Raw genomic sequence first — 19,836 nt, 5'->3', positions numbered from 1 at the left:
CTAGGGAAATCCAAGATGGGGTGACTTGTGTGGCTGGGACCAGGTTCTGTTACCCAGAATCCTTAGCAAACCTCAAAATTTGGCTAAAAAAACACATGTTCCTCACATTTCTGTGGCAGAAAGTTCTGGAATCTGAGAGGAGCCACAAATTTCCTTCCACCCAGCGTTCCCCCACGTCTCCCGATAAAAATGATTCCTCACTTGTGTGGGTAGGCCTAGCGCCCGCGACAGGAAACGCCCCAAAGTGCAACGTGGACACAGAAAATTTTTTGAAGGAAAACAGAGGTGTTTTTTGCAAAGTGCCTACCTGTAGATTTTGGCCTGTAGCTCAGCCGCCACCAAGGGAAACCTACCAAACCTGTGCATTTCTGAAAATTAGAGACCTAGGGAAATCCAAGATGGGGTGACTTGTGTGGCTGGGACCAGGTTCTGTTACCCAGAATCCTTTGCAAACCTCAAAATTTGGCTCAAAAAACACATGTTCCTTACATTTCTGTGGCAGAAAGTTCTGGAATCTGAGAGGAGCCACAAATTTCCTTCCACCCAGCATTCCCCCACATCTCCCGATAAAAATGATACCTCACTTGTGTGGGTAGGCCTAGCGCCCGCGACAGGAAACGCCCCAAAGCGCAACGTGGACACAGCCAAATTTTTGAAGGAAAACAAAGGTGTTTTTTGCAAAGTTCCTACCTCTAGATTTTGGCCTGTAGCTCAGCCGCCACCTAGGGAAACCTACCAAATCTGTGCATTTCTGAAAACTAGAGACCTAGGGGAATCCAAGATGGGGTGACTTGTGTGGCTCGGACCAGGTTCTGTTACCCAGAATCCTTTGCAAACCTCAAAATTTGGATAAAAAAACACATGTTCCTCACATTTCTGTGGCAGAAAGTTCTGGAATCTGAGAGGAGCCACAAATTTCCTTCCACCCAGCGTTCCCCCACGTCTCCCGATAAAAATGATACCTCACCTGTGTGGGTAGGCCTAGCGCCCGCGACAGGAAACGCCCCAAAGCGCAACGTGGACACAGCCAAATTTTTGAAGGAAAACAGAGGTGTTTTTTGCAAAGTGCCTACCTGTAGATTTTGGCCTGTAGCTCAGCCGCCACCTAGGGAAACCTACCAAACCTGTGCATTTCTGAAAACTAGAGACTTAGGGGAATCCAAGATGGGGTGACTTGTGTGGCTGGGACCAGGTTCTGTTACCCAGAATCCTTTCAAACCTCAAAATTTGGCTAAAAAAACACATGTTCCTCACATTTCTGTGGCAGAAAGTTCTGGAATCTGAGAGGAGCCACAAATTTCCTTCCACCCAGCGTTCCCCCACGTCTCCCGATAAAAATGATACCTCACTTGTGTGGGTAGGCCTAGCGCCCGCGACAAGAAACGCCCCAAAGCGCAACGTGGACACAGCCAAATTTTTGAAGGAAAACAGAGGTGTTTTTTGCAAAGTGCCTACCTGTAGAGTTTGGCCTGTAGCTCAGCCGCCACCTAGGGAAACCAACCAAACCTGTGCATTTCTGAAAACTAGAGACCTAGGGGAATCCAAGATGGGGTGACTTGTGTGGCTCGGACCAGGTTCTGTTACCCAGAATCCATTGCAAACCTCAAAATTTGGCTAAAAAAACACATGTTCCTCACATTTCTGTGGCAGAAAGTTCTGGAATCTGAGAGGAGCCACAAATTTCCTTCCACCCAGCGTTCCCCCACGTCTCCCGATAAAAATGATTCCTCACTTGTGTGGGTAGGCCTAGCGCCCGCGACAGGAAACGCCCCAAAGTGCAACGTGGACACAGAATTTTTTTTGAAGGAAAACAGAGGTGTTTTTTGCAAAGTGCCTACCTGTAGATTTTGGCCTGTAGCTCAGCCGCCACCAAGGGAAACCTACCAAACCTGTGCATTTCTGAAAACTAGAGACCTAGGGAAATCCAAGATGGGGTGACTTGTGTGGCTGCGACCAGGTTCTGTTACCCAGAATCCTTTGCAAACCTCAAAATTTGGCTAAAAAAACACATGTTCCTCACATTTCTGTGGCAGAAAGTTCTGGAATCTGAGAGGAGCCACAAATTTCCTTGCACCCAGCATTCCCCCACGTCTCCCGATAAAAATGATACCTCACTTGTGTGGGTAGGCCTAGCGCCCGCGACAGGAAACGCCCCAAAGCGCAACGTGGACACAGCCAAATTTTTGAAGGAAAACAAAGGTGTTTTTTGCAAAGTTCCTACCTGTAGATTTTGGCCTGTAGCTCAGCCGCCACATAGGGAAACCTACCAAATCTGTGCATTTCTGAAAACTAGAGACCTAGGGGAATCCAAGATGGGGTGACTTGTGTGGCTCGGACCAGGTTCTGTTACCCAGAATCCTTTGCAAACCTCAAAATGTGGCTAAAAAAACACATGTTCCTCACATTTCTGTGGCAGAAAGTTCTGGAATCTGAGAGGAGCCACAAATTTCCTTCCACCCAGCGTTCCCCCACGTCTCCCGATAAAAATGATACCTCACCTGTGTGGGTAGGCCTAGCGCCCGCGACAGGAAACGCCCCAAAGCGCAACGTGGACACAGCCAAATTTTTGATGGAAAACAGAGGTGTTTTTTGCAAAGTGCCTACCTGTAGATTTTGGCCTGTAGCTCAGCCGCCACCTAGGGAAACCTACCAAACCTGTGCATTTCTGAAAACTAGAGACCTAGGGGAATCCAAGATGCGGTGACTTGTGTGGCTGGGACCAGGTTCTGTTACCCAGAATCCTTTCAAACCCCAACATTTGGCTAAAAAAACACATGTTCCTCACATTTCTGTGGCAGAAAGTTCTGGAATCTGAGAGGAGCCACAAATTTCCTTCCACCCAGCGTTCCCCCACGTCTCCCGATAAAAATGATACCTCACTTGTGTGGGTAGGCCTAGCGCCCGCAACAGGAAACGCCCCAAAGCGCAACTTGGACACAGCCACATTTTTGAAGGAAAACAAAGGTGTTTTTTGCAAAGTTCCTACCTGTAGATTTTGGCCTGTAGCTCAGCCGCCACCTAGGGAAACCTACCAAACCTGTGCATTTCTGAAAACTAGAGACCTAGGGGAATCCAAGATGGGGTGACTTGTGTGGCTGGGACCAGGTTCTGTTACCCAGAATCCTTTGCAAACCTCAAAATTTGGCTGAAAAAACACATGTTCCTCACATTTCTGTGGCAGAAAGTTCTGGAATATGAGAGGAGCCACAAATGTCCATCCACCCAGCGTTCCCCCACGTCTCCCGATAAAAATGATACCTCACTTGTGTGGGTAGGCCTAGTGCCCGCGACAGGAAACGCCCCAAAGCGCAACGTGGACACAGCCAAATTTTTGAAGGAAAACAGAGGTGTTTTTTGCAAAGTGCCTACCTGTAGATTTTGGCCTGTAGCTCAGCCGCCACCTAGGGAAACCAACCAAACCTGTGCATTTCTGAAAACTAGAGACCTAGGGGAATATAAGATGGGGTGACTTGTGTGGCTCGGACCAGGTTCTGTTACCCAGAATCCATTGCAAACCTCAAAATTTGGCAAAAAAAAACACATGTTCCTCACATTTCTGTGGCAGAAAGTTCTGGAATCTGAGAGGAGCCACAAATATCCTGCCACCCAGCATTCCCCCAAGTCTCCCGATAGAAATGATACCTCACTTGTGTGGGTAGGCCTAGCGCCCGCGACAGGAAACGCCCCAAAGCGCAACGTGGACACATCCAAATTTTTGAAGGAAAACAGAGGTGTTTTTTGCAAAGTGCCTACCTGTAGATTTTGGCCTGTAGCTCAGCTGCCACCAAGGGAAACCTACCAATCCTGTGCATTTCTGAAAACTAGAGACCTAGGGAAATCCAAGATGGGGTGACTTGTGTGGCTGGGACCAGGTTCTGTTACCCAGAATCCTTTGCAAACCTCAAAATTTGGCAAAAAAAACACATGTTCCTCACATTTCTGTGGCAGAAAGTTCTGGAATCTGAGAGGAGCCAAAAATTTCCTTCCACCCAGCATTCCCCCACGTCTCCCGATAAAAATGATACCTCACTTGTGTGGGTAGGCCTAGCGCCCGCGACAGGAAACGCCCCAAAGCGCAACGTGGACACAGCCAAATTTTTGAAGGAAAACAAAGGTTTTTTTGCAAAGTTCCTACCTGTAGATTTTGGCCTGTAGCTCAGCCGCCACCTAGGGAAACCTACCAAATCTGTGCATTTCTGAAAACTAGAGACATAGGGGAATCCAAGATGGGGTGACTTGTGTGGCTCGGACCAGGTTCTGTTACCCAGAATCCTTTGCAAACCTCAAAATTTGGCTAAAAAAACACATGTTCCTCACATTTCTGTGGCAGAAAGTTCTGGAATCTGAGAGGAGCCACAAATTTCCTTCCACCCAGCGTTCCCCCACGTCTCCCGATAAAAATGATACCTCACCTGTGTGGGTAGGCCTAGCGCCCGCGACAGGAAACGCCCCAAAGCGCAACGTGGACACAGCCAAATTTTTGAAGGAAAACAGAGGTGTTTTTTGCAAAGTGCCTACCTGTAGAGTTTGGCCTGTAGCTCAGCCGCCACCTAGGGAAACCAACCAAACCTGTGCATTTCTGAAAACTAGAGACCTAGGGGAATCCAAGATGGGGTGACTTGTGTGGCTCGGACCAGGTTCTGTTACCCAGAATCCATTGCAAACCTCAAAATTTGGCTAAAAAAACACATGTTCCTCACATTTCTGTGGCAGAAAGTTCTGGAATCTGAGAGGAGCCACAAATTTCCTTCCAACCAGCGTTCCCCCATGTCTCCCGATAAAAATGATACCTCACTTGTGTGGGTAGGCCTAGCGCCCGCGAGAGGAAACGCCCCAAAGCGCATCATGGACACAGCCAAATTTTTGAAGGAAAACAGAGGTGTTTTTTGCAAAGTGCCTACCTGTAGATTTTGGCCTGTAGCTCAGCCGCCACCAATGGGAACCTACCAAACCTGTGCATTTCTGAAAACTAGAGACCTAGGGAAATCCAAGATGGGGTGACTTGTGTGGCTGGGACCAGGTTCTGTTACCCAGAATCCTTTGCAAACCTCAAAATTTGGCTAAAAAAACACATGTTCCTCACATTTCTGTGGCAGAAAGTTCTGGAATCTGAGAGGAGCCACAAATTTCCTTCCACCCAGCATTCCCCCACGTCTCCCGATAAAAATGATACCTCACTTGTGTGGGTAGGCCTAGCGCCCGCGACAGGAAACGCCCCAAAGTGCAACGTGGACACAGAAATTTTTTTGAAGGAAAACAGAGGTGTTTTTTGCAAAGTGCCTACCTGTAGATTTTGGCCTGTAGCTCAGCCGCCACCAAGGGAAACCTACCAAACCTGTGCATTTCTGAAAACTAGAGACCTAGGGGAATCCAAGATGGGGTGACTTGTGTGGCTCGGACCAGGTTCTGTTACCCAGAATCCTTTGCAAACCTCAAAATTTGGCTGAAAAAACACATGTTCCTCACATTTCTGTGGCAGAAAGTTCTGGAATCTGAGAGGAGCCACAAATTTCCTTCCACCCAGCGTTCCCCCACGTCTCCCGATAAAAATGATACCTCACTTGTGTGGGTAGGCCTAGCGCCCGCGACAGGAAACGCCCCAAAGCGCAACGTGGACACAGCCACATTTTTGAAGGAAAACAGAGGTGTTTTGTGCAAAGTGCCTACCTGTAGAGTTTGGCCTGTAGCCCAGCCGCCACCTAGGGAAACCAACCAAACCTGTGCATTTCTGAAAACTAGAGACCTAGGGGAATCCAAGATGGGGTGACTTGTGTGGCTCGGACCAGGTTCTGTTACCCAGAATCCATTGCAAACCTCAAAATTTGGCTAAAAAAACACATGTTCCTCACATTTCTGTGGCAGAAAGTTCTGGAATCTGAGAGGAGCCACAAATTTCCTGCCACCCAGCATTCCCCCAAGTCTCCCGATAGAAATGATACCTCACTTGTGTGGGTAGGCCTAGCGCCCGCGACAGGAAACGCCCCAAAGCGCAACGTGGACACATCCAAATTTTTGAAGGAAAACAGAGGTGTTTTTTGCAAAGTGCCTACCTGTAGATTTTGGCCTGTAGCTCAGCCGCCACCTAGGGAAACCTACCAAACCTGTGCATTTCTGAAAACTAGAGACCTAGGGGAATCCAAGATTGGGTGACTTGTGTGGCTGGGACCAGGTTCTGTTACCCAGAATCCTTTCAAACCTCAAAATTTGGCTAAAAAAACACATGTTCCTCACATTTCTGTGGCAGAAAGTTCTGGAATCTGAGAGGAGCCACAAATTTCCTTCCACCCAGCGTTCCCCCACGTCTCCCGATAAAAGTGATACCTCACTTGTGTGGGTAGGCCTAGCGCCCGCGACAGGAAACGCCCCAAAGCGCAACGTGGACACAGCCAAATTTTTGAAGGAAAACAAAAGTGTTTTTTGCAAAGTTCCTACCTGTAGATTTTGGCCTGTAGCTCAGCCGCCACCTAGGGAAACCTACCAAATCTGTGCATTTCTGAAAACTAGAGACCGAGGGGAATCCAAGATGGGGTGACTTGTGTGGCTCGGACCAGGTTCTGTTACCCAGAATCCATTGCAAACCTCAAAATTTGGCTAAAAAAACACATGTTCCTCACATTTCTGTGGCAGAAAGTTCTGGAATCTGAGAGGAGCCACAAATTTCCTGCCACCCAGCATTCCCCCAAGTCTCCCGATAAAAATGATACCTCACTTGTGTGGGTAGGCCTAGCGCCCGCGACAGAAAACGCCCCAAAGCGCAACGTGGATACAGCCAAATTTTTGAAGGAAAACAGAGGTGTTTTTTGCAAAGTGCCTACCTGTAGATTTTGGCCTGTAGCTCAGCCGCCACCTAGGGAAACTTACCAAACCTGTGCATTTCTGAAAACTAGAGACCTAGGGGAATCCAAGATGGGGTGACTTGTGTGGCTCGGACCAGGTTCTGTTACCCAGAATCCTTTGCAAACCCCAAAATGTGGCTAAAAAAACACATGTTCCTCACATTTCTGTGGCAGAAAGTTCTGGAATCTGAGAGGAGCCACAAATTTCCTTCCACCCAGCATTCCCCCACGTCTCCCGATAAAAATGATACCTCACTTGTGTGGGTAGGCCTAGCGCCCGCGACAGGAAACGCCCCAAAGTGCAACGTGGACACAGAAATTATTTTGAAGGAAAACAGAGGTGTTTTTTGCAAAGTGCCTACCTGTAGATTTTGGCCTGTAGCTCAGCCGCCACCAAGGGAAACCTACCAAACCTGTGCATTTCTGAAAACTAGAGACCTAGGGAAATCCAAGATGGGGTGACTTGTGTGGCTGGGACCAGGTTCTGTTACCCAGAATCCTTTGCAAACCTCAAAATTTGGCTAAAAAAACACATGTTCCTCACATTTCTGTGGCAGTAAGTTCTGGAATCTGAGAGGAGCCACAAATTTCCTTCCACCCAGCATTCCCCCACGTCTCCCGATAAAAATGATACCTCACTTGTGTGGGTAGGCCTAGCGCCCGCGACAGGAAACGCCCCAAAGCGCAACGTGGACACAGCCAAATTTTTGAAGGAAAACAAAGGTGTTTTTTGCAAAGTTCCTACCTGTAGATTTTGGCCTGTAGCTCAGCCGCCACCTAGGGAAACCTACCAAATCTGTGCATTTCTGAAAACTAGAGACCTAGGGGAATCCAAGATGGGGTGACTTGTGTGGCTCGGACCAGGTTCTGTTACCCAGAATCCTTTGCAAACCTCAAAATTTGGCTAAAAAAACACCTGTTTCTCACATTTCTGTGGCAGAAAGTTCTGGAATCTGAGAGGAGCCACAAATTTTCTTCCACCCGGCGTTCCCCCACGTCTCCCGATAAAAATGATACCTCACTTGTGTGGGTAGGCCTAGCGCCCGCGACAGGAAACGCCCCAAAGCGCAACGTGGACACAGCCAAATTTTTGAAGGAAAACAGAGGTGTTTTTTGCAAAGTGCCTACCTGTAGATTTTGGCCTGTAGCTCAGCCGCCACCTAGGGAAACCTACCAAACCTGTACATTTCTGAAAACTAGAGACCTAGGGGAATCCAAGATGGGGTGACTTGTGTGGCTCGGACCAGGTTCTCTTACCCAGAATCCTTTGCAAACCTCAAAATTTGGCTGAAAAAACACATGTTCCTCACATTTCTGTGGCAGAAAGTTCTGGAATCTGAGAGGAGCCACAAATTTCCTTCCACCCAGCGTTCCCCCACGTCTCCCGATAAAAATGATACCTCACTTGTGTGGGTAGGCCTAGCGCCCGCGACAGGAAACGCCCCAAAGCGCAACGTGGACACAGCCACATTTTTGAAGGAAAACAGAGGTGTTTTGTGCAAAGTGCCTACCTGTAGAGTTTGGCCTGTAGCCCAGCCGCCACCTAGGGAAACCAACCAAACCTGTGCATTTCTGAAAACTAGAGACCTAGGGGAATCCAAGATGGGGTGACTTGTGTGGCTGGGACCAGGTTCTGTTACCTAGAATCCTTTCAAACCTCAAAATTTGGCTAAAAAAACACATGTTCCTCACATTTCTGTGGCAGAAAGTTCTGGAATCTGAGAGGAGCCACAAATTTCCTTTCACCCAGCGTTCCCCCACGTCTCCCGATAAAAATGATACCTCACTTGTGTGGGTAGGCCTAGCGCCCGCGACAGGAAACGCCCCAAAGCGCAACGTGGACACAGCCAAATTTTTGAAGGAAAACAAAGGTGTTTTTTGCAAAGTGCCTACCTGTAGATTTTGGCCTGTAGCTCAGCCGCCACCTAGGGAAACCTACCCAATCTGTGCATTTCTGAAATCTAGAGACCTAGGGGAATCCAAGATGGGGTGACTTGTGTGGCTCGGACCAGGTTCTGTTACCCAGAATCCTTTGCAAACCTCAAAATTTGGCTAAAAAAACACCTGTTCCTCACATTTCTGTGGCAGAAAGTTCTGGAATCTGAGAGGAGCCACAAATTTCCTTCCACCCGGCGTTCCCCCACGTCTCCCGATAAAAATGATACCTCACTTGTGTGGGTAGGCCTAGCGCCCGCGACAGGAAACGCCCCAAAGCGCAACGTGGACACAGCCACATTTTTGAAGGAAAACAGAGGTGTTTTTTGCAAAGTGCCACCTGTAGATTTTGGCCTGTAGCTCAGCCGCCACCTAGGGAAACCTACCAAACCTGTGCATTTCTGAAAACTAGAGACCTAGGGGAATCCAAGATTGGGTGACTTGTGTGGCTCGGACCAGGTTCTGTTACCCAGAATCCATTGCAAACCTCAAAATTTGGCTAAAAAAACACATGTTCCTCACATTTCTGTGGCAGAAAGTTCTGGAATCTGAGAGGATCCACAAATTTCCTGCCAAACAGCGTTCCCCCACGTCTCCCGATAGAAACGATACCTCACTTGTGTGGGTAGACCTAGCACCCGCAACAGGAAAAGCCCCAAAGCGCAACGTGGACACATCCAAATTTTTGAAGGAAAACAGAGGTGTTTTTTGCAAAGTGCCTACCTGTAGATTTTGGCCTGTAGCTCAGCCGCCACCTAGGGAAACCTACCAAACCTGTGCATTTCTGAAAACTACAGACCTAGGGGAATCCAAGATGGGGTGACTTGTGTGGCTCGGACCAGGTTCTGTTACCCAGAATCCTTTGCAAACCTCAAAATTTGGCTAAAAAAACACATGTTCCTCACATTTCTGTGGCAGAAAGTTCTGGAATCTGAGAGGAGCCACAAATTTCCTTCCACCCAGCGTTCCCCCAAGTCTCCCGATAAAAATGATACCTCACTTGTGTGGGTAGGCCTAGCGCCCGCGACAGGAAACGCCCCAAAGCGCAACGTGGACACAGCCAAATTTTTGAAGGTAAACAGACGTGTTTTTTGCAAAGTGCCTACCTGTAGAGTTTGGCCTGTAGCTCAGCCGCCACCTAGGGAAACCTACCAAACCTGTGCATTTCTGAAAACTAGAGACCTAGGGAAATACAAGATGGGGTGACTTGTGTGGCTCGGAGCAGGTTCTGTTACCCAGAATCCATTGCAAACCTTAAAATTTGGCTAAAAAAACGCATGTTCCTCACCTTTCTGTGGCAGAAAGTTCTGGAATCTGAGAGGAGCCACAAATTTCCTTCCACCCAGCGTTCCCCCACATCTCCCGATAAAAATGATACCTCACTTGTGTGGGTAGGCCTAGCGCCCGCGACAGGAAACGCCCCAAAGCGCAACGTGGACACAGCCAAATTTTTGAAGGAAAACAGAGGTGTTTTTTGCAAAGTGCCTACCTGTAGAGTTTGGCCTGTAGCTCAGCCGCAACCTAGGGAAACCTACCAAACCTGTGCATTTCTGAAAACTAGAGACCTAGGGGAATCCAAGATGGGGTGACTTGTGTGGCTCGGACCAGGTTCTGTTACCCAGAATCCATTGCAAACCTCAAAATTTGGCTCAAAAAACACATGTTCCTCACATTTCTGTGGCAGAAAGTTCTGGAATCTGAGAGGAGCCACAAATTTCCTTCCACCCAGCGTTCCCCCACATCTCCCGATAAAAATGATACCTCACTTGTGTGGGTAGGCCTAGCGCCCGCGACAGGAAACGCCCCAAAGCGCAACGTGGACACATCCACATTTTTGAAGGAAAACAGAGGTGTTTTTTGCAAAGTGCCTACTTGTAGATTTTGGCCTGTAGCTCAGCCGCCACCTAGGGAAACCTACCAAACCTGTGCATTTCTGAAAACTAGAGACCTAGGGGAATCCAAGATGGGGTGACTTGTGTGGCTGGGACCAGGTTCTGTTACCCAGAATCCTTTCAAACCTCAAAATTTGGCTAAAAAAACAAATGTTCCTCACATTTCTGTGGCAGAAAGTTCTGGAATCTGAGAGGAGCCACAAATTTCCTTTCACCCAGCGTTTCCCCATGTCTCCCGATAAAAATGATACCTCACTTGTGTGGGTAGGCCTAGCGCACGCAACAGGAAACGCCCCAAAGCGCAACGTGGACACAGCCAAATTTTTGAAGTAAAACAAAGGTGTTTTTTGCAAAGTGCCTACCTGTAGATTTTGGCCTGTAGCTCAGCCGCCACCTAGGGAAACCTACCAAATCTGTGCATTTCTGAAAACTAGAGACCTAGGGGAATCCAAGATGGGGTGACTTGTGTGGCTCGGACCAGGTTCTGTTACCCAGAATCCTTTGCAAACCTCAAAATTTGGCTAAAAAAACACCTGTTCCTCACATTTCTGTGGCAGAAAGTTCTGGAATCTGAGAGGAGCCACAAATTTCCTTCCACTCGGCGTTCCCCCACGTCTCCCGATAAAAATGATACCTCACTTGTGTGGGTAGGCCTAGCGCCCGCGACAGGAAACGCCCCAAAGCGCAACGTGGACGCAGCCAAATTTTTGAAGGAAAACAGAGGTGTTTTTTGCAAAGTGCCTACCTGTAGATTTTGGCCTGTAGCTCAGCCGCCAACTAGGGAAACCTACCAAACCTGTGCATTTCTGAAAACTAGAGACCTAGGGGAATCCAAGATGGGGTGACTTGTGTGGCTCGGACCAGGTTCTGTTACCCAGAATCCTTTGCAAACCTCAAAATTTGGCTAAAAAAACACATGTTCCTCACATTTCTGTGGCAGAAAGTTCTGGAATCTGAGAGGAGCCACAAATTTCCTTCCACCCAGCGTTCCCCCAAGTCTCCCGATAAAAATGATACCTCACTTGTGTGGGTAGGCCTAGCGCCCGCGACAGGAAACGCCCCAAAGCGCAACGTGGACACATCCAAATTTTTGAAGGAAAACAGAGGTGTTTTTTGCAAAGTGCCTACTTGTAGATTTTGGCCTGTAGCTCAGCCGCCACCTAGGGAAACCTACCAAACCTGTGCATTTCTGAAAACTAGAGACCTAGGGGAATCCAAGATGGGGTGACTTGTGTGGCTGGGACCAGGTTCTGTTACCTAGAATCCTTTCAAACCTCAAAATTTGGCTAAAAAAACACATGTTCCTCACATTTCTGTGGCAGAAAGTTCTGGAATCTGAGAGGAGCCACAAATTTCCTTTCACCCAGCGTTCCCCCACGTCTCCCGATAAAAATGATACCTCACTTGTGTGGGTAGGCCTAGCGCCCGCGACAGGAAACGCCCCAAAGCGCAACGTGGACACAGCCAAATTTTTGAAGGAAAACAAAGGTGTTTTTTGCAAAGTGCCTACCTGTAGATTTTGGCCTGTAGCTCAGCCGCCACCTTGGGAAACCTACCCAATCTGTGCATTTCTGAAATCTAGAGACCTAGGGGAATCCAAGATGGGGTGACTTGTGTGGCTCGGACCAGGTTCTGTTACCCAGAATCCTTTGCAAACCTCAAAATTTGGCTAAAAAAACAAATGTTCCTCACATTTCTGTGGCAGAAAGTTCTGGAATCTGAGAGGAGCCACAAATTTCCTTCCACCCGGCGTTCCCCCACGTCTCCCGATAAAAATGATACCTCACTTGTGTGGGTAGGCCTAGCGCCCGCGACAGGAAACGCCCCAAAGCGCAACGTGGACACAGCCACATTTTTGAAGGAAAACAGAGGTGTTTTTTGCAAAGTGCCACCTGTAGATTTTGGCCTGTAGCTCAGCCGCCACCTAGGGAAACCTACCAAACCTGTGCATTTCTGAAAACTAGAGACCTAGGGGAATCCAAGATTGGGTGACTTGTGTGGCTCGGACCAGGTTCTGTTACCCAGAATCCATTGCAAACCTCAAAATTTGGCTAAAAAAACACATGTTCCTCACATTTCTGTGGCAGAAAGTTCTGGAATCTGAGAGGATCCACAAATTTCCTGCCACCCAGCGTTCCCCCACGTCTCCCGATAGAAACGATACCTCACTTGTGTGGGTAGGCCTAGCGCCCGCGACAGGAAATGCCCCAAAGCGCAACGTGGACACATCCAAATTTTTGAAGGAAAACAGAGGTGTTTTTTGCAAAGTGCCTACCTGTAGATTTTGGCCTGTAGCTCAGCCGCCACCTAGGGAAACCTACCAAACCTGTGCATTTCTGAAAACTAGAGACCTAGGGGAATCCAAGATGGGGTGACTTGTGTGGCTGGGACCAGGTGCTGTTACCCAGAATCCTTTGCAAACCTCAAAATGTGGCTAAAAAAACACATGTTCCTCACATTTCTGTGGCAGAAAGTTCTGGAATCTGAGAGGAGCCACAAATTTCCTGCCACCCAGCGTTCCCCCACGTCTCCCGATAGAAATGATACCTCACTTGTGTGGGTAGGCCTAGCGCCCGCGACAGGAAATGCCCCAAAGCGCAACGTGGACACATCCAAATTTTTGAAGGAAAACAGAGGTGTTTTTTGCAAAGTGCCTACTTGTAGATTTTGGCCTGTAGCTCAGCCGCCACCTAGGGAAACCTACCAAACCTGTGCATTTCTGAAAACTAGAGACCTAGGGGAATCCAAGATGGGGTGACTTGTGTGGCTGGGACCAGGTTCTGTTACCCAGAATCCTTTCAAACCTCAAAATTTGGCTAAAAAAACAAATGTTCCTCACATTTCTGTGGCAGAAAGTTCTGGAATCTGAGAGGAGCCACAAATTTCCTTTCACCCAGCGTTCCCCCACGTCTCCCGATAAAAATGATACCTCACTTGTGTGGGTAGGCCTAGCGCCCGCGACAGGAAACGCCCCAAAGCGCAACGTGGACACAGCCAAATTTTTGAAGGAAAACAAAGGTGTTTTTTGCAAAGTGCCTACCTGTAGATTTTGGCCTGTAGCTCAGCCGCCACCTAGGGAAACCTACCAAATCTGTGCATTTCTGAAAACTAGAGACCTAGGGGAATCCAAGATGGGGTGACTTGTGTGGCTCGGACCAGGTTCTGTTACCCAGAATCCTTTGCAAACCTCAAAATTTGGCTAAAAAAACACCTGTTCCTCACATTTCTGTGGCAGAAAGTTCTGGAATCTGAGAGGAGCCACAAATTTCCTTCCACCCGGCGTTCCCCCACGTCTCCCGATAAAAATGATACCTCACTTGTGTGGGTAGGCCTAGCGCCCGCGACAGGAAACGCCCCAAAGCGCAACGTGGACACAGCCAAATTTTTGAAGGAAAACAGAGGTGTTTTTTGCAAAGTGCCTACCTGTAGATTTTGGCCTGTAGCTCAGCCGCCACCTAGGGAAACCTACCAAACCTGTGCATTTCTGAAAACTAGAGACCTAGGGGAATCCAAGATGGGGTGACTTGTGTGGCTCGGACCAGGTTCTGTTACCCAGAATCCATTGCAAACCTCAAAATTTGGCTAAAAAAACACATGTTCCTCACATTTCTGTGGCAGAAAGTTCTGGAATCTGAGAGGAGCCACAAATTTCCTGCCACCCAGCATTCCCCCAAGTCTCCCGATAGAAATGATACCTCACTTGTGTGGGTAGGCCTAGCGCCCGCGACAGGAAACGCCCCAAAGCGCAACGTGGACACATCCAAATTTTTGAAGGAAAACAGAGGTGTTTTTTGCAAAGTGCCTACCTGTAGATTTTGGCCTGTAGCTCAGCCGCCACCAAGGGAAACCTACCAATCCTGTGCATTTCTGAAAACTAGAGACCTAGGGAAATCCAAGATGGGGTGACTTGTGTGGCTGGGACCAGGTTCTGTTACCCAGAATCCTTTGCAAACCTCAAAATTTGGCTAAAAAAACACATGTTCCTCACATTTCTGTGGCAGAAAGTTCTGGAATCTGAGAGGAGCCACAAATTTCCTTCCACCCAGCGTTCCCCCACGTCTCCCGATAAAAATGATTCCTCACTTGTGTGGGTAGGCCTAGCGCCCGCGACAGGAAACGCCCCAAAGTGCAACGTGGACACAGAATTTTTTTTGAAGGAAAACAGAGGTGTTTTTTGCAAAGTGCCTACCTGTAGATTTTGGCCTGTAGCTCAGCCGCCACCTAGGGAAACCTACCAAACCTGTGCATTTCTGAAAACTAGAGACCTAGGGGAATCCAAGATGGGGTGACTTGTGTGGCTGGGACCAGGTTCTGTTACCCAGAATCCTTTCAAACCTCAAAATTTGGCTAAAAAAACACATGTTCCTCACATTTCTGTGGCAGAAAGTTCTGGAATCTGAGAGGAGCCACAAATTTCCTTGCACCCAGCATTCCCCCACGTCTCCCGATAAAAATGATACCTCACTTGTGTGGGTAGGCCTAGCGCCCGCGACAGGAAACGCCCCAAAGCGCAACGTGGACACAGCCAAATTTTTGAAGGAAAACAAAGGTGTTTTTTGCAAAGTTCCTACCTGTAGATTTTGGCCTGTAGCTCAGCCGCCACCTAGGGAAACCTACCAAATCTGTGCATTTCTGAAAACTAGAGACCTAGGGGAATCCAAGATGGGGTGACTTGTGTGGCTCGGACCAGGTTCTGTTACCCAGAATCCTTTGCAAACCTCAAAATTTGGCTAAAAAAACACATGTTCCTCACATTTCTGTGGCAGAAAGTTCTGGAATCTGAGAGGAGCCACAAATTTCCTTCCACCCAGCGTTCCCCCACGTCTCCCGATAAAAATGATACCTCACCTGTGTGGGTAGGCCTAGCGCCCGCGACAGGAAACGCCCCAAAGCGCAACGTGGACACAGCCAAATTTTTGAAGGAAAACAGAGGTGTTTTTTGCAAAGTGCCTACCTGTAGATTTTGGCCTGTAGCTCAGCCGCCACCTAGGGAAACCTACCAAACCTGTGCATTTCTGAAAACTAGAGACCTAGGGGAATCCAAGATGCGGTGACTTGTGTGGCTGGGACCAGGTTCTGTTACCCAGAATCCTTTCAAACCCCAAAATTTGGCTAAAAAAACACATGTTCCTCACATTTCTGTGGCAGAAAGTTCTGGAATCTGAGAGGAGCCACAAATTTCCTTCCACCCAGCGTTCCCCCACGTCTCCCGATAAAAATGATACCTCACTTGTGTGGGTAGGCCTAGCGCCCGCAACAGGAAACGCCCCAAAGCGCAACTTGGACACAGCCACATTTTTGAAGGAAAACAAAGGTGTTTTTTGCAAAGTTCCTACCTGTAGATTTTGGCGTGTAGCTCAGCCGCCACCTAGGGAAACCTACCAAACCTGTGCATTTCTGAAAACTAGAGACCTAGGGGAATCCAAGATGGGGTGACTTGTGTGGCTGGGACCAGGTTCTGTTACCCAGAATCCTTTGCAAACCTCAAAATTTGGCTGAAAAAACACATGTTCCTCACATTTCTGTGGCAGAAAGTTCTGGAATATGAGAGCAGCCACAAATGTCCATCCACCCAGCATTCCCCCACGTCTCCCGATAAAAATGATACCTCACTTGTGTGGGTAGGCCTAGTGCCCGCGACAGGAAACGCCCCAAAGCGCAACGTGGACACAGCCAAATTTTTGAAGGAAAACAGAGGTGTTTTTTGCAAAGTGCCTACCTGTAGATTTTGGCCTGTAGCTCAACCGCCACCTAAGGAAACCTCCCAAATCTGTGCATTTCTGAAAACTAGAGACCTAGGGGAATCCAAGATGGGGTGACTTGTGTGGCTCGGACCAGGTTCTGTTACCCAGAATCCTTTGCAAACCTCAAAATTTGGCTAAAAAAACACCTGTTCCTCACATTTCTGTGGCAGAAAGTTCTGGAATCTGAGAGGAGCCACAAATTTCCTTCCACCCGGCGTTCCCCCACGTCTCCCGATAAAAATGATACCTCACTTGTGTGGGTAGGCCTAGCGCCCGCGACAGGAAACGCCCCAAAGCGCAACGTGGACACAGCCAAATTTTTGAAGGAAAACAGAGGTGTTTTTTGCAAAGTGCCTACCTGTAGATTTTGGCCTGTAGCTCAGCCGCCACCTAGGGAAACCTACCAAACCTGTGCATTTCTGAAAACTAGAGACCTAGGGGAATCCAAGATGGGGTGACTTGTGTGGCTCGGACCAGGTTCTGTTACCCAGAATCCATTGCAAACCTCAAAATTTGGCTAAAAAAACACATGTTCCTCACATTTCTGTGGCAGAAAGTTCTGGAATCTGAGAGGAGCCACAAATTTCCTGCCACCCAGCATTCCCCCAAGTCTCCCGATAGAAATGATACCTCACTTGTGTGGGTAGGCCTAGCGCCCGCGACAGGAAACGCCCCAAAGCGCAACGTGGACACATCCAAATTTTTGAAGGAAAACAGAGGTGTTTTTTGCAAAGTGCCTACCTGTAGATTTTGGCCTGTAGCTCAGCCGCCACCAAGGGAAACCTACCAATCCTGTGCATTTCTGAAAACTAGAGACCTAGGGAAATCCAAGATGGGGTGACTTGTGTGGCTGGGACCAGGTTCTGTTACCCAGAATCCTTTGCAAACCTCAAAATTTGGCTAAAAAAACACATGTTCCTCACATTTCTGTGGCAGAAAGTTCTGGAATCTGAGAGGAGCCACAAATTTCCTTCCACCCAGCGTTCCCCCACGTCTCCCGATAAAAATGATTCCTCACTTGTGTGGGTAGGCCTAGCGCCCGCGACAGGAAACGCCCCAAAGTGCAACGTGGACACAGAATTTTTTTTGAAGGAAAACAGAGGTGTTTTTTGCAAAGTGCCTACCTGTAGATTTTGGCCTGTAGCTCAGCCGCCACCTAGGGAAACCTACCAAACCTGTGCATTTCTGAAAACTAGAGACCTAGGGGAATCCAAGATGGGGTGACTTGTGTGGCTGGGACCAGGTTCTGTTACCCAGAATCCTTTCAAACCTCAAAATTTGGCTAAAAAAACACATGTTCCTCACATTTCTGTGGCAGAAAGTTCTGGAATCTGAGAGGAGCCACAAATTTCCTTGCACCCAGCATTCCCCCACGTCTCCCGATAAAAATGATACCTCACTTGTGTGGGTAGGCCTAGCGCCCGCGACAGGAAACGCCCCAAAGCGCAACGTGGACACAGCCAAATTTTTGAAGGAAAACAAAGGTGTTTTTTGCAAAGTTCCTACCTGTAGATTTTGGCCTGTAGCTCAGCCGCCACCTAGGGAAACCTACCAAATCTGTGCATTTCTGAAAACTAGAGACCTAGGGGAATCCAAGATGGGGTGACTTGTGTGGCTCGGACCAGGTTCTGTTACCCAGAATCCTTTGCAAACCTCAAAATTTGGCTAAAAAAACACATGTTCCTCACATTTCTGTGGCAGAAAGTTCTGGAATCTGAGAGGAGCCACAAATTTCCTTCCACCCAGCGTTCCCCCACGTCTCCCGATAAAAATGATTCCTCACTTGTGTGGGTAGGCCTAGCGCCCGCGACAGGAAACGCCCCAAAGTGCAACGTGGACACAGAATTTTTTTTGAAGGAAAACAGAGGTGTTTTTTGCAAAGTGCCTACCTGTAGATTTTGGCCTGTAGCTCAGCCGCCACCTAGGGAAACCTACCAAACCTGTGCATTTCTGAAAACTAGAGACCTAGGGGAATCCAAGATGGGGTGACTTGTGTGGCTGGGACCAGGTTCTGTTACCCAGAATCCTTTCAAACCTCAAAATTTGGCTAAAAAAACACATGTTCCTCACATTTCTGTGGCAGAAAGTTCTGGAATCTGAGAGGAGCCACAAATTTCCTTGCACCCAGCATTCCCCCACGTCTCCCGATAAAAATGATACCTCACTTGTGTGGGTAGGCCTAGCGCCCGCGACAGGAAACGCCCCAAAGCGCAACGTGGACACAGCCAAATTTTTGAAGGAAAACAAAGGTGTTTTTTGCAAAGTTCCTACCTGTAGATTTTGGCCTGTAGCTCAGCCGCCACCTAGGGAAACCTACCAAATCTGTGCATTTCTGAAAACTAGAGACCTAGGGGAATCCAAGATGGGGTGACTTGTGTGGCTCGGACCAGGTTCTGTTACCCAGAATCCTTTGCAAACCTCAAAATTTGGCAAAAAAAACACATGTTCCTCACATTTCTGTGGCAGAAAGTTCTGGAATCTGAGAGGAGCCACAAATTTCCTTCCACCCAGCGTTCCCCCACGTCTCCCGATAAAAATGATACCTCACCTGTGTGGGTAGGCCTAGCGCCCGCGACAGGAAACGCCCCAAAGCGCAACGTGGACACAGCCAAATTTTTGAAGGAAAACAGAGGTGTTTTTTGCAAAGTGCCTACCTGTAGATTTTGGCCTGTAGCTCAGCCGCCACCTAGGGAAACCTACCAAACCTGTGCATTTCTGAAAACTAGAGACCTAGGGGAATCCAAGATGCGGTGACTTGTGTGGCTGGGACCAGGTTCTGTTACCCAGAATCCTTTCAAACCCCAAAATTTGGCTAAAAAAACACATGTTCCTCACATTTCTGTGGCAGAAAGTTCTGGAATCTGAGAGGAGCCACAAATTTCCTTCCACCCAGCGTTCCCCCACGTCTCCCGATAAAAATGATACCTCACTTGTGTGGGTAGGCCTAGCGCCCGCAACAGGAAACGCCCCAAAGCGCAACTTGGACACAGCCACATTTTTGAAGGAAAACAAAGGTGTTTTTTGCAAAGTTCCTACCTGTAGATTTTGGCGTGTAGCTCAGCCGCCACCTAGGGAAACCTACCAAACCTGTGCATTTCTGAAAACTAGAGACCTAGGGGAATCCAAGATGGGGTGACTTGTGTGGCTGGGACCAGGTTCTGTTACCCAGAATCCTTTGCAAACCTCAAAATTTGGCTGAAAAAACACATGTTCCTCACATTTCTGTGGCAGAAAGTTCTGGAATATGAGAGGAGCTACAAATGTCCATCCACCCAGCATTCCCCCACGTCTCCCGATAAAAATGATACCTCACTTGTGTGGGTAGGCCTAGTGCCCGCGACAGGAAACGCCCCAAAGCGCAACGTGGACACAGCCAAATTTTTGAAGGAAAACAGAGGTGTTTTTTGCAAAGTGCCTACCTGTAGATTT

The sequence above is a fragment of the Pleurodeles waltl genome, chromosome 5 (assembly GCF_031143425.1).
Source record: "Pleurodeles waltl isolate 20211129_DDA chromosome 5, aPleWal1.hap1.20221129, whole genome shotgun sequence".
NCBI classification, from domain to species: domain Eukaryota; kingdom Metazoa; phylum Chordata; class Amphibia; order Caudata; family Salamandridae; genus Pleurodeles; species Pleurodeles waltl.
The sequence above is the reverse complement of the archived record's forward strand: the minus strand, read 5'-3'. Positions refer to the sequence as shown.